General features: G+C 40.7%; 1 protein-coding gene across 2 annotated transcripts in view; it reads right to left on the minus strand.

The window, feature by feature from the left end:
* USP53 (ubiquitin specific peptidase 53) overlaps window positions 1-15,045 on the minus strand; it is a 55,769-nt gene extending 40,724 nt beyond the window's left edge. Inside the window, exons 1-2 of one of the 2 annotated variants that reach the window (XM_037509522.2) lie at window positions 14,778-15,045; window positions 8,022-8,215 (exon numbers count right to left, since the gene is read on the minus strand). The gene's annotated coding sequence lies outside the window, so the exon portion shown is untranslated. Of the gene's footprint in view, window positions 1-8,021; window positions 8,365-14,777 lie in introns of both variants that reach the window. The other variant, XM_037509521.2, reaches the window with a different exon arrangement.
* Between the last annotated feature and the right edge of the window lie 233 nt (window positions 15,046-15,278).

Raw genomic sequence — 15,278 nt, forward strand, 5'->3', positions numbered from 1 at the left:
AAGGCAATACTTATATTTCAATACTTACATTTACTTTAAATGGAAAAGGTTCAAATACCCCAAGGTAGAGAGTGGCTAAATGGATCAGAAAACAAAATCCAACTTTTTGCTCTCTATAAGAAACTCATCTTAGCTCTAAAGACAAAAGCAAGTTTATCATAAAAGATAGGCAGAAAACCCTAGAAGCAAATGTTAATTTTTTAAAAAGCGAGTAAAGCTACGTATGCTTCTATCAGACAAAATACAAAGAACTCTTATGAGTCAATAAAAGATGAAAAACATCTGGACAAGATATTTGAACAGACATTTTACCCAAAAAGTGTACAAAGAGCAAATAAGAATGTGAAAAGAGATTCAACATTATTAGTCACAAGGGAAATACAAATTAAGGGCATATTCTATTCAAATGGCTAAAACTAAATATAAAAGTCTGCCATTATTGACAAGGCTGAAGAGAGTTGAGGCACTCTCATCCATTGCCAATAGAAACACAAAATGGAGCCTCCCCGGGTGGTGCAGCGGTTGAGCGCTGTGTTGCGAAGCTGCTCGCAGCTTCTGCAGCGCTGGTTCAATTCCCGGCTGCTCCTCGGCCACCAGAGGAGGGTCCCACATGGCGCGCGGACCTCTCCTGCCGCCCGCTGCTCCCCTCAGCAGTGTACTTCTGCCTGCTCTGCTCTGCTCCCCGCTCTGGCTCTGGTGAATTCTCTCACCCTCCTGCGCTTCTGACTGTACCCAGTGCTTGTATAAATAAATAAATCTTTAAAAAAAAAAAAAAACACAAAATGATAGATGATAGTAAAAAAAAAAAAAAAAAAGAAAAACAGAGAAGGACGTTATATTATGATTCAGGGTTTAATAGAACATGAACATATAACATGTATTAATATATGCACCAAATGATGGAGCATCAAGATATATAAAACAATTCTAATAGAATTAAAGAGAGACATTAACAAACAACTCATAGTAGGAGTATTTAACCCCACTTACAACATCAATTTTACCCAATTTTAACTATATTATAAAGCAAGAGTAATTACAACAGTATGGTACAGGAATAAAAATAGACATAGAGATCAATGGAACAGAGAACAGAATTGAAGACTCAGAAACAAACCCATTCATATGTGACAAGGAGCCACAAAGGAAAATCTCTTCAGCTAGTGGTGTTGAGAAAAGCAGAAAGCCCCATGTGAATGAAACTGGATCATTCTCTAACTCCATATGCAAAAATAAATGCAAAATGGATTAAAAACCTGGGTGTAAGACCTGAAGCCATAAAGTACATAAAAGACTACATAAAAGATGACAGAGACATCTCTGTGTACTCAATCCCAATGGCAGGGGGGAAAAAGCAAAAATGGACAAATTGAAATTACAGCAAATTAAAAACCTTTAACACAGCAGAATTAAGCATAGAATGGAAGATAATGAATAGAAGTCTAGTGAATAGAAGATATTTGCACTACACACATCTGTTAAGGGATTACTATCCAACTTATATAAAGAACTCATCCAATTTAATAACAAAATGGTGCAACATTTGGAAAAGCGATACGAACCTTTCTTAAAATACTAAAAACAGAACTACCAAATCTAGCAATCCCACTTCTGGGTACTTTTCCAAAAAGCTTATCAATTCAAGGAATTATATACATCACAATGTTTACTGCAGCATTATTTTGAACAGCTGAGATATGGAAGCAACCTAAGTGCTCACTGACAGATGACTGGATAAAGATGTGGACTATATACACAATGCACTACTACTCAGCTGTAAAGAAAGATGAAATTTTATCATTCTGTAGATCTATCACCTCCTTTGTTAAATTTGCAGCAAGATAAAAGAATCTCCAGGGGATTATGTGAAGTGAAATTACTCATAAAGAACAAGTATTGGATGATTTCACCTATTTATGCAACATAAAGAAAATAAATGAAAGGGCCAAACAAAATAAACTAGTGGACACAGATAACCATACTGAGGTTACCAGAGGTGAAGAAGGTAGGGGTGGGAGTAAGGTTGAAGGGGATATAATGGATGGTGGTGGCATTTTGATTTTTCTCATTTTGGCTTTTTCTTTAAATAAAAAACTACTAATAAAGATTTGCTTTGCAATTGGTCATTATTACATGCAGACTAAAAACCAAACAATCTTTATAATGGCCTTGAACTATCTGCTAAGAGTAAAAAGCTCTTTCTTCATTTTCACACATCTTCTGTGTCCACACAGGTTGGTTTTACCATACTAAGCAATTCAGTTCTCAATGATCACCAACAGGGGTTCCCTACAATGTAACTCCATCCCGACATTATCTACCTGGTGTTGAGTGTCAGATCCTACAAGATAAGGGTTCAGTCCCACAAATCTGACCCTCCCACTTCAAGGACCTTTGATCTCCCGCTGGGTTCGATTAATTTGGTAGCATAGTGGACAGAAATGTCTCCTGACTAGATTTCAGGTTCAAAACAAAAAAGACAGAACTCAAGAATGACCATATGGAAAAGCTGCATAGAGCAGAGTATGTGAGTAATGCCACCCTCCCAGCACCTCCACAACTTCACCAACCCCAAAGCCCTCTGAACTCCTTCCGCTAGGATTTTTTATGGAGGCTTCATTAGGTAGGCATGGTGGAGTAAATCATTATCCATCAGTGGTTAGCTCTACCCACACCTACCCCTTCACCCATCATGGGGATAGATACTGAAAGCTGTAATCCTCAAATTACAAGGTTGGTTCCCCAGATAATCAGTTCCCAACCAGAGGCTATCCAGGAGAAGTTAATGTAAAGGAATGCAGCAAAATACCAAATGAATATTTCTTATCATGTCACCCCCGGCCTAACCCTTCACCTCTAATCTCATCTATAAGTACTTTCCCTTTACTTTCTCTAGATCAGTCAATTTGGCCTTCTGTTACTGGTGAACATACATCATGCAAAGTCCTACTCTAAAGCCTTTGCCCTGGCTTTTTCTCTGCTAAAATACTTTCCCTGGATGTTCACACAGGGCTCCCTTTATGACTGCCTTGCTCAAAAATCACCTTCTAAGTGAAGCTCACACTTACTTAAAATTGCAACCCACAATCTCCACATTATACTCTCAAGTACATTTACACTGCTCTACTTTTTCTTTTCTCCCTGGTATTTTTTTTTTTACCACCTAATATACAATGTAAACAACTTACTACTTTTATTATTTAGTGTTTCTCCTCCCAATCCTCTTGGAAGGGAAGACAGATTTCAAGCAGTGCTACTACTAGGTACTCACTAAATACATATTGAATGAAGTCCAGAAAATAAAGTAAAACCTTAATCAATAAACCCACTGAAAATAGTATTCCTAACAAAGATAGCCTATGCATTAAAGATAGAGGACCATTTCTCACCATCTGGCAGTGTCAGTCCTAACAGTAGTAAGATGATCTGAGGTCTGTACAGCCGTACCATAGGAGAGAAAAAAATCCTAGAGGATTAAAATAACATGCTCACCTAAAAATGGAGAGCAACACTACAAGAGAGACAGGCCTTGATTCCACAGGCTGAGATACTTAGAAGCACAAGCATAAAGTGTCTAATGTACAAATACTGCCCTGGTGGGTTCCCGACAAAGACACAACCAAGGTCTGATACTGATCTCATGATTCCCACAATTACTTATTCTACCTCTGATAAACTTCTCAGCAACACAGCACATTACTCAATCATTAAAAGCTTATCAGTTAATTATCTATAATGATAATCTATATTAAGTTCCTTGGGTTAGTGTAATAATCATAAATCATGTATAAAATACCTAACAAAGGGTCTTCATGCCTGCAATACCATCCCTCTGGCTGCCCATGCAGTATACTCCCTACTCTTCTTAAAATGACAGTATGTGTGGGCCTCCCGTGGCGCAGAAGCGGTTGAGGGCTGGGTTGCGAAGCTGCTCGCAGCCTCTGCAGCACCGGTTCAATCCCCGGCCAACAGGGCGAGGGTCCCACATGGTGCGCAGCCCTCTTCTGTGGCGCCTGCTGCTCCCCTCAGCAGTGTATTTCGTCAGTCTGCCTGCTCTGTTCCCCACTCTGGCTCTGGTGAATTCTCTCACCCTCCTGCGCTTCTGACTGTACCCAGTGCTTGTATAAATAAATAAATAAAATCTTTAAAAAAAAAAAAGACAGTATGTGCATCTTCATGTTCAGACCCCTTAGTTATTCTCTGCTCAGTCTACAGCAACATAGTATAAACCTTTAACAAAGGGATGTACAAAGTACAGTAGTAAGTCAAGTGAAGTCATTTACTATCATTTGCTGGATGAGAAGATATTTCAGATATTTCACAGGTGTGGTAGGGGGAACTGGAAAGTTAAAAGGTAAAGGGAAGAGAGGAGATACAGCATCTTGTAAAGGTAGAGGTATAAGAAAAAGAATATTTTATCTTAGGGAACTCACTGGAGCTGGGGGAGCCTAAGATGAGGCTTAGAAAAATAAAGAACTGATATTTATTACTAGAATGTTGTCTTATTCATTTCTTAATCTCTAATACCTGGCACCTGCCTAGCATACGAATAGGTCGATGAACATTTACGGAATAAACTTGCTAAGTGCAAAAAGTCCAAAAGGTAAGTAAAAAACTTTCATCTTCAAAAGGAACATTATCTCTTCAAACTGGTTTTTGTAGATTCATATTTGTAAAATAGAAGAATCATTTCAAAATTAATTCAAAAATACTATAAAAATTCATATAACCGATTTTGTTTAACTAAATCAACTAACATACAGGTTACGTTGCTAAGATTCTGTTTGCTGATGAATTACAAATACGAGGATAGAAAGCAACTTCCCTCAAATGACTCATTTAAAACAAAAATTCTTCAACTTGATGTATTTTTGTGTGTCATGGACACGTCTAATGGCCTAATAAGAACCAAGGACTCCGGGGGACTCCATGGTGGCACAAGGGTTAAGACGCAACCTATGAAGCAATCTGCAGCCACCGCAGCAAGAGTTCCATTCCCCGCCAGCCAGGGAGCAACCCACATGGCACAGCAGACCTCTCCTGACTCGCCCGCTGCTCCCCTCAGCAGTGTACTTCGGTCAATCTGCCTGTTCTATTCCCCACTCTGTCTCTGGTGTATCCTCTCATCCCCCACGCCGCTGGCTAGTACCCCAACTCCTGTACGCATACATAATCTTAAAAAAAAAAACAAGGCTCCTTATCAAAATCACTTAAAATATATAAAATAAAATTCATAGTTAAAAAATGAAAAACTTGTAAGAACTGATAAAGGATGTGAGCTAACCTGTAAAAGCAAAGAACAGCTACCTTGGCCTCAAAATTCCATGCACTGCCTACATTATTTTTTTAAAGCTCATAAAATTTGCCTATAGTCACATATTATATAGAGTTTTTAAAGTTTAAATAACATTTGAAGATTTTATCTGAGTTAGAACAAGTTGCAACCATTTCTCACTCCTATTTCCTGCATATACTGTAATGCAAACTTTTCTAAAATCACTTCACCAGTACATCATCACTAATTCCTAGGTGGCTCTCCAAAGATGACACACATTTGTTCAACTTTTTTCTGAATCCAAGAACTTATGACTAACAGTTGGGAAGTGTGACAACCTTTCTGGTCCTAGCATAGCTAGCACTCTGCAAAATACTTCCAGATGCAAGATATAAACTACCTTTCTGTAGGTTGTCTTTGGGGTCTATAATTGAGAATAACCTGATAGTTAAAGCTGTCAAATAATGAGACCTAAGTATTTTAGTTACTAAACGTCTTCAGAGGATAGTTTAATCTACCCCTTAAGAGACATATTTTTGGAAAATTGTAGGGTAAAGAGCAACGTTCTCTCTAGCATGCTAGCTGAGTGAGTTCCAAACAGTTCAAGCAGGAAAATAACTCTGATTTTGGTTCTTAAAAGTGTGTGTTACCTTAAAATAGACAGAATTTTCATTTTTTAACTCTTTCTCTTCTTAAAACAAACTTCTATTATGACCCCAAAATTGTATTACTCGGTATTACACATTTCTAAATAAACACTTGCCACTAAATAATATAAAAGATCCTGAATCACAGTACATACTAAAATTAATAAGAATTCTTTGATTTTCTTTTCATTCCTTAAAGAAAACAACAAACTGGGAGAAAAACGATGTCACTTCTCCATTAAAATCATTAACATTTTAAAAGCTAGTTTTTGTATCTTTTAGACAAAATATTAATGAATTGACTATTGGTGTCAAGCTCCATGAATGATATATAATCTATATACATACTTTTTAAATTTAATTCACAAGAAAATGGAAAGGTCTGTTCTTGGTCAGCCTTTTTTTCTTTTTTTTATTTACAGTGTAGGTAAAAATACACACAGCAACAGTGAGTTTGATTTATGAACAAAGTTAAATAAATCACGTTCATGGTCTAGCCATAGTAACCACAAATCTAGATAAATCAAAGAATTTATTTTAAAAGACTTTAAAATATGAAACAAAAACCTTGGTTTTCCTATATTATCATTAAATCCTACCTACAGTAAGTGTGTCTATTTGGAATTCTTATGATAATAGCAAAGAAATCATCTATTTTGCAAACATTTCTCTTTAGCAGGATGAAGGGTCTTTGCCTGAACCATCACCATGAAGCTGAAAAGAAGAAAAGATAAAACTTACAAGTATCAATTAAGCCAAAAATTAATTTCAATCAAAATTCTGTTAGCATTTGCCACTCCTTTTAAATACTCAGATTTGGCAACGCTTTTCTTTCCAGAACAGATCTAAAAGCCAATCGGACCCTAATCACAAAGAACTTCCTAAATTTACAGCTCAACATCCCTCAAAAACAGTCCTGAAAAATTCCTTGGGAAAAAAAAAAAAATCAGATAAGGAAACATTTGGCAAACTCTTCTAACAAATAAAGCCCTTGCAGTACATTTTGCAAGCATTAATCAGACTTTGCATTGATAAAGAAAACCTTGTAGCGGGAAAGCAAAAACTCGGCAGGCGCTCAGACTGCAGGCTGGGCAAACCCTCCTGAGTGCACCTGTGCGGGGACTTCCTGCTCGCCGGTGTCTACAGGTAGTTGGGTAAACGTCCCATAAGTCGCTGTGGCAAAGGTAAACATTAACTTTGCGCATTACTACTGCCACCCAGAAACCTCCAGCCCAAAGCACCTCAGGGATCCAGTCATCTACCTGGTCCAAGGAGAGCCCGATAACCCAGCTGGCACCCCTGAAAAAGCTGTCGCTCCAGAGAGGGAGTGGCTGGGGAAAGTGAGGGGCCGGCGCCAAGGAGGCGTCATGTTCCGAACCCCAAAGCACGAAGAGACCCCGCAGGCTCCAGGTTCTGCCCCCAGCCCGCCCCGCCCCAAAGCCGGCGCAGAGAACCACCTCCGCGCGGCGGGGACAGCGCCTCTCCGCCCCCCGCGCTGCCAGCCCGGCCGGGGCCACCTCGGTCCCCGGCGGGAGGGCGGGGTGACCTCGGCCCCGAACCCCAGCGGCCCGAGGGGTGGGGCGCGGCGGAGCCCGCGGGCTCGGGCGGGGAGAGGCGCGCTCCGGTGCTGGGGAGCCGCGATCCCCCGGGCGGGCCGCGGGGAGCACAGGTAGGGGGACCTGCACCCCGGGCTGGCTTCGGAGACTCACCTGGAGCGCCCCCTGGAGAGAGGAGCGTGGGAGCCAGGTGGAGAAATCCCGGCCTTCCCCTGCCGCCGAGGGACGCGCGCACAGCCGCCCCGGGAGCCAGGCGCACCGGGAACTGCGCGGAGGCCACGGCGCCCGCCGCCCGGAGCCCGACCCGGCGCAACGAGCATGCGCGCCCGCCCCGCCCCGGGGGCCCGACCGGGCGGTGTCACCTGTGATCAACAGGTCCCCGCGGCCCCGCCCCCCCGCCGCGGCCCCGCCCCCTCCCGGCGGGCCCCGCCTCCCCCGGGCTCCCCGGCCAGCCCCGCCCCCGCGCGCGCATTCCCGGCTTTCCGGACCCGCCGAGCCCCGCTCCCGCGGGGGCGCCTTGGGGCGCGCTACCCACGGACGTACCCCGGGGCCTGGTCCCGCGAGGGCAGCGCTGCGGGGAGAGCGGCCGCAGGTCGGGCTCTGCGGGCTGAAGGCGAGGAGGGCTTGGTTCCTCCAGGGGAGGCGATTATTCCGGAAATCTTGGTCAATTATTCGGTATTTTCTAAGCGCAGGAGTGCGGATCCACCCAGGACTGGGCTCACGCTTGATGTTGTTACCTGGGAGAGAAAAGAGTCTGCACCGCCTGCTCTCCAGACCCCGTGCAGAACCCCTCCAAGTTCCCTTGGGTTTCTGAGAGTCGTCACCCCCGTGTGCAGCTGAGCGCCTTCCGCGAATGATGCATGTCCTCGAACTGGGTGTTTCGTGGCTATTGATAAAATGAGAGCTTTGATAAACATGTTGACCCAGTTAATGGTTAATTATGATAAAAATTTGGCGGCCTCCTTATTGTGCTTTCGAACAGGTTTTAAGCTACAGCTTAGGAATTGGGCTTGGCATTTTTGGCTATAAACTGGTTTTTTTTTTTTTTTGGTTTTTTTTTTTTGTAAGAAATAGTAGAAAAAGAAAAACCCTTCACCATCTTCAGTATCCAAGATTTCTCTCAGTAAGTAGTAAACAAGATTTTGCAACGCAGGCCAAATCCGGTGCAGGTGCAACATGATGATTATAAATATGGATCTAAGTAAAGTCCCAGATAACATGAAATGTTTATTTGAATAAATAGGATGAAAGAATAATTTACGTTGATGCGGTGGATGAGTAATGCTTGAGGCTCAATTTATTGAGCACTTACTATATTCACTCTACTGAATTAGGCACTGAGGAAAATACAGTGAAATTTAAGTCATGATTTCTGTCTTCAAGAAATTAGAATCATTTGGAAGAGGGAGTGGGGTGCGAGGGAGGGCAGGGAGAATTACATTAAAAAATAATAACACATTAAATTTCCTTTGAGTTTTTTGGTGCCACTTTCCCCCCATCTTGCAGTAACCTCTTTTGTTGTTTAATGTTACTCCTGTCCCCTTGAGCAATCTTTTCCCCCATCATTCCAGCACACCAAGATCTTCCAGGCATTTCTTCATTCACACTCTTTTTAAGCAATATCATCTTCTTTGGGATTTCACACAGGTACCTTAATTATGTCCCAAATTAAGGTGGACATCTTTACCATTCCCTACTTCTGTTACCAAGTCTCTCCCCATTTATGTGGAACCTACCTCATTTTTATTCCCTATTTCACATAATGGCACCTTGTTGGCCAAGCCAGAAATCCATGAGTACCCCTATATCTTTCCTGTATCCTCTGTATCCTAAAAGCGTTCAATTGACTGGTATCTCCCTAACTGTCCCCCAAATCCACACCTCTTATTATTGATCTCCACTCTCTCTCTCTTTGTCCATGAAGTCATCACTTCCCCTGACTCATCTCCCTTGGACAATTGCAACAGTCTGGTTATTTCTCACTCCGGTTCAACCTCCGTCCTACTAATAGTATTTCTAACATGAAAATACATCATGATATTCCTCCACTAAGAGTTTTTCAGGGACTCCCCCTCAGTAGGGCTCTTTATGATCTGGTCCAGAGTTTTAACTTCATCTGCCATTCTTGCCCATTTACTCCATACTGGCTGTACTGAACTTACTCTTCTGCGACCTGCGTTTCTCTTCCTTCCCTCTCCTTTTTCGACTTATTTGTATTATAGCAATTATAATACACATAATTGCAACTATTTCTTTGCAAATACACTTGACAGAACAGCCCACTCTTGAAAAATAATTTGGACTGAGAATGATAAAATCTCATATTATGTCCTCAGAGATTACTGAAGAATACTCTTCAGTTCACCCTGCTCAAGAATTTGACGAAACCCTGACTATGCTTTTTCATCATATAATTTCAAACTTGCAACCAGTTCTTGGCATATCTAAATCCTGAGTTTTAAATGACAGATTTGCAGTCAGTCACAAGTTAAGCAACAAGAGGGCAGCCTGAAGCAAAGATGAGAAAAAGGGAGCATGGAATTATACCACGTACTAGGACAGGAGTTGTTCTCAGAAACATGTGGCTAGCACTAGCACAGCATAGGGTTTTTGTTTTTTGGTTTTTTTTTCCACAGCAAACATTTATTTAGGGCTTCAGGAACACAATCTGGGGGACATAGACGCAAGGAACACTTGCACTGAATGCCCAAGGAGCTCTGTAGGGAGTGTGCTTCTATGTGCAAAAGGGATGGGAATGCTGGGTATACCATAGGCAAATGAGGTTTTTAGTCAGTACAGTTCTGATTGGTGGAAAGTTTGTGAAGTGTTGTTTTTTTCTATTTTTTTTAAATTTAAATTTTATTTTTATATTCCCACAGCATAGGTTTTTAAAGTATCACCTCTGAGAATGACTATCATTGGAGTGATATGTGTTTGATTCAATATTTATTGGAAGGAGTCAGATTTATGAAGAGGGGTAATCGCTTGAGACCATAAAAGGGAATAGGCCTGGGGTGCCAAAGATCACCCTATGTGCTTCTGCTGAGGTCCAGCCAAAGTTCACATCGCTGCATGTATACACCTCTTGCCATTGTTCTGGACTGATTAACTCAGACTTGGGAAATGTACAACATTGTGATGAGATGAACCAACCCCATCTGACCAGTGGTAGAAATAGTAACATTCTATCCTGACTTGCTGTGACTTAATAGCTTCAGTAGGCAAGTCACAGTTAACCCCTTGGCAAAAATACTATGACTGATCTGGGTGGAGTAATGTGACATACAGCATGGACACATAGTGGCTGAATGGCTGACTCAGGACCAGATGCTACAAAAACTCCTTTTTTTCCTAAGTGCATAAGAAAATGATGAAGACCAGTAGGTGTTACTTCTTTACTAATTGAGCCCCTAGTCATCTGGGACCACATTTTTTCACAGTTGAATTTCCAGGGCTTAACACAATGCCTGGCAAAGAAGCTTCAACATGTGTTCAGTGGATGGAGTGAGAATCAGAAGTTTTACTGATTTTTTTTTGAAACTTAGAGACTTCTGCATGGGCTACAATAGTTGGGGAGGACTTCTGTAAGAGATCAGATCTGAGTTTTCAGCGTGGGAGGTGACTTAAGGGCATAACTGAAGGCATTGAGGAAGAGACAGACTACCTTCAGAGCAAAGTTATAGAAACAGGAATAAACAAGGAAGCTTTTGTAAATTCGTGAACAGGATGATTGGTTTGGAATTATATACGGAAGATCTGTAAGGGAAATTAGAGCTAGGCAAGAAGATGAGCTAACCTGGTGCAGTTCCAGAGAAGTCTGCAGGCTGTGACTTGATGAGTAAGGCAACCAGAAGCACCTCCTTACCACTCCCTCCCTGACAGGGTCTCTGCTATTTAAGGTTTTCAGACTTTATTCCCTGTGACTAGAAGACTGATTCTCAACTAGGGGTGACTTTATCTCCCAGGAGGCATTTGAAACGAGCAAAGGCATTTATGGCTATCACAGTTAGGGTGATAGAGTGTGCTTATACTAGTATCTAGTTGGTTGAGGCCAGGGATAAGGCTAAATATTGTATAAAGCACAAGACATTCCCTCAGGATGAAGAATTATCCAGTCCAAAATGTCAACAGTGCCAAAGTTGAGAAACCCTGGCCTAGAATACTCTTCCCTCAAATCGCCACGCGGCTGACCCTTGTCATCCTTATATCTCAGTTTTGACTTCACTTTCTTTAGCAAGCCATGTTGACCTAGAACTCCCTGCTATTTCCATCACAGTGTCTGGTTTATTCAACTCAAGCCATTCATTACAATCTGTGATTATTTTGCTTATTTATTTGCTGATATATTTGTTGTTTTTCTATCCACCTAGGAAGGAAATTCCAAGGAAGGACCTGTGATAAAGAGTTACTTGACACCTGAGTTAGTGTCCACTGAATGCATTAAGACTTTCTTTCACTCTTTTTTTACTCTTTTCTATAAAATTAAAATACAGAGTCACCAGGAGAGCAGAATGAGATACCCAGAAAGAAGGGGTCATAACTGACAGTATCTTCTAGAAGCCTGCTGGTCTGTTGTCAGACTCTGTACCAAATACAGCCTTTCGTCCTGGACTTCCAGATTCTCATAGAACCAGAACCAGAATTTTATGGCCAATTAAGTGTTGGTTGTAAGATAATAAAAAGTTGTCAGGTAGAAAAGAAAGAAGATAAGGGAGAATAGTACCCAAAAATGAGATAAAAATTTTAACATTTTTGATTAAGTGATCTCTTAGGGGGTTAGAAAGCCTAATTTTTAAATATGTAGACATCTGGAAAAACAACCTGTTTCAAAAACACACTTCTAAGTGTCTGGTTAATATACATTCAGTTCTTCAACGGAGGGAATATCTGTTGCAGCAATAAGTTGCTTTGCCTTTTCATACTTTTTTGTGTAATAAAGAAGCATAGGATGGTCTTAAGTCTAACTGGGGTGATTTGCCCTTTTCTGGTCAATGATTGGTGTATGGGTGACTCAGCCTAACCAGCATCCTTTCCCAGAAGTTTTCAAATTAGAGTTTGCTGGAAAGATCTTTCTCCCTCTGATTGCAAAGCTGTTAAAATGTGAGCTCAGAGCTGGTTGTGGTGATGTCCCTTAGAGTAATGTATAGGAAAGAACAAAGGAGCTAGCCTGGTAAGGTGGAGAGAGAATCCCTGAGGGGCTTCCATTCGCTCATAAAATAGGGTCCTCAGTTGCTGCCTGTTCACTAGACTCCCCCAAAACACTGCAGTATGGCATTTGGTTAAACATCAGATAATTGAATTCTGTACCCACAGCGTCATCGCCAGCTCTTCCTCTGAAATGCTCAACATTTTTTAGTGAACTCAGTTAAGTGGTCTAACCAGCGGCCTCCCTAATTTATGCTGACTTACTGTCAACTTGAGGAATTTCATTACCCTTGTATGTTATTTCACTTTGAAGCATTCTAATTTTCTTATCTGTAAAACTGGGACAAGAAATAATGCTTATATAGGATGTCTTTTGCTAATGGCCCAGATAAAAGCCACTGTAAAGTACTGTAGTGTGTTATTATGGCGATTAGTGCTGTTATTATGATTACCAATACTGTTGTCATCAATGATAATGTGATACCTTAAGAATCTAGATATTGTTTTTCTTGCTGTAGCATGTATTTTACTACAGTCTCAAAGATGCTGGAGGTTTTAGATTTCATCTCCTGCAGCCTCCCACTCACTCAAGGATCATCCCCACCAGTGGTTGTCCAGCCTTTGTTTAAATATGGTGACAATAGTCAAAAACCAGATGCTTTGTGAGATAGCCTCTGCCTTTTAAGAATTTTCTAACTGTTGAGCAATGTTTGTCACAGTTGAAATCCACTTTCTAGTAATTCCTACACAGCCTTATTTCTGTCCTTTGCAACAACAGGAATCTGTCTTCTCTTTTTCCATAAAAAATTTTCTTTGAAAACATCTTTTGTGTTTTCAAACTGAAAATAGTTCTTGCAATGATTTTGGAAGGCCCACTACATAGAAGACCAATTCACATATACTACTTCATTATATTCAATATCTATTACACTAGTATACTACTTAGCCTACCCTAAATTTAAAGTGATTTCTAAAAATAAAATAAAGTGCATTCTAGCATATGCAGTAACATAGAAGTGTTCAAATAAAAATAAGAAAAAATAATCAGAACTACAGAAAATTAAGAGTATAAGGGAAAGAATGAGAACAAAACAACAGAAATTTGCAGGCACCTGTAGCATAAATTTGAGTTTCACTCTGCTCTAACTTCAAAGTAGATATTTAAGTTATCAATAACAGGAACACAGTCTTTCTGTCATCGTCTAAAATGCTTTTTCTCCTACTTGGGTCATCATCCCTGGAGGCCCTTCTCTACCAGTAACAATAGCCTCGTCAACATGTCCTAGAAAATGCAGACAGAGACCCACTTTCTATACCACCCATGCAATTGCAGTCAGGATGCACTTTGGTTGTTTGGTTGTCAACTTCTGAAAAAATATGGCACCCCAAAATGAAAACAGATTTTTGCAACTACCCTGATTGTGGTTTGAGGAAGTTATTTCCTGTCTTCATTTATTCAGACACTGTGTTTTTATCAGGATAGTTTAAGACTATTAACTTTGTCACATTGTCAGCCAATGTAAGTTTATATTCAAAATAGTAATTGTTTATTTGTTTATTTTGGTTTTATACACTTGTATGAAGCCAGGTTTCCCAAATCTTAATGCCACTAGTTTTTTTGGACACGATTGTTTATCTTGCCTCGGAACACAGCAACCTTATCATCCGTTCCCTTCATTTCTTTTAAACATCCTCTTAGGTTTTCTATTTTTAATCCATATCTCATATGGTTCCCTATTCTTTGAGATTTTTATACTAGCAAAATAAACATTGTCTTTTCCTTCAGCTTAATCATTGAGGGAAATTTGGTAGAAGGCTGGATTCCTGATCTTAAATTCCCACTGTAGCCTAAGGTAACACTGATGGCAAGAGTAACATTATTTAGAAAGTCCAAAAGGGGAAATGTTTTAGGGCAACAAGTGTCATAAAACACCTTTGTCTTTAGACCTGGACAGACCTCACTTCAGCTCCTGATGTTACCATTATTGTTTGTGTGAAAACAGAGTATTTCTTGCCTAAGCTGAAATGACATTAAAGTGAAGAAGAAAATACCCACTCACTTACATGGGAAATGTTTTGAGTGTCCCCAGACCCAAAATACAACCTCCTAAATAATACCAAACAACATATAGAAAAACAAAAAATAATACTCACATGTAGTAAAAGCAGGGATGAGGTGGTACATACATAGCCTGTGCAAAGTAGTCCTGGGAAGGAGCTTGGCAGTGGTTACAGGTCACTGCTTAGGGTGCTGTTGTCTGCCACACATGTTTCATTTTACAGCTTTTGCAATAGAAGTGAGAATCTTCTTCAGATTTCTGTTTGTGCAAACAGGCACGAAGGTAGGTCTTTCATAAAGGTGAAGCATGGTATGGCATGAGCTTTCAAAAAGTGGGAATATCTGTATTAATGTCTCTAATACATCTGTGTGTGGCAGAGGAAGCTAGCTAATTCCTAACTGGATTGCTGTCAACAGTTGCCCATCCCTGTAGGCATTTTTTTTTTTCTGACAATGTTTTGCAATCCAGAGAGAAAGAATGAAAGAAACAGATGGTAGAATTGTTTGTGTTCAGAAGCAACACGATATGATAGAAAGAATCTTGGATGGAGAATTATGCAACTCCTGGGTCTCTGCAAGTAGCCATGTGTCTGCGG

Source organism: Talpa occidentalis, unplaced genomic scaffold, assembly GCF_014898055.3.
Source record: "Talpa occidentalis isolate TD23 unplaced genomic scaffold, MPIMG_talOcc4v2.1 talOcc4.13, whole genome shotgun sequence".
NCBI lineage: Eukaryota > Metazoa > Chordata > Mammalia > Eulipotyphla > Talpidae > Talpa > Talpa occidentalis.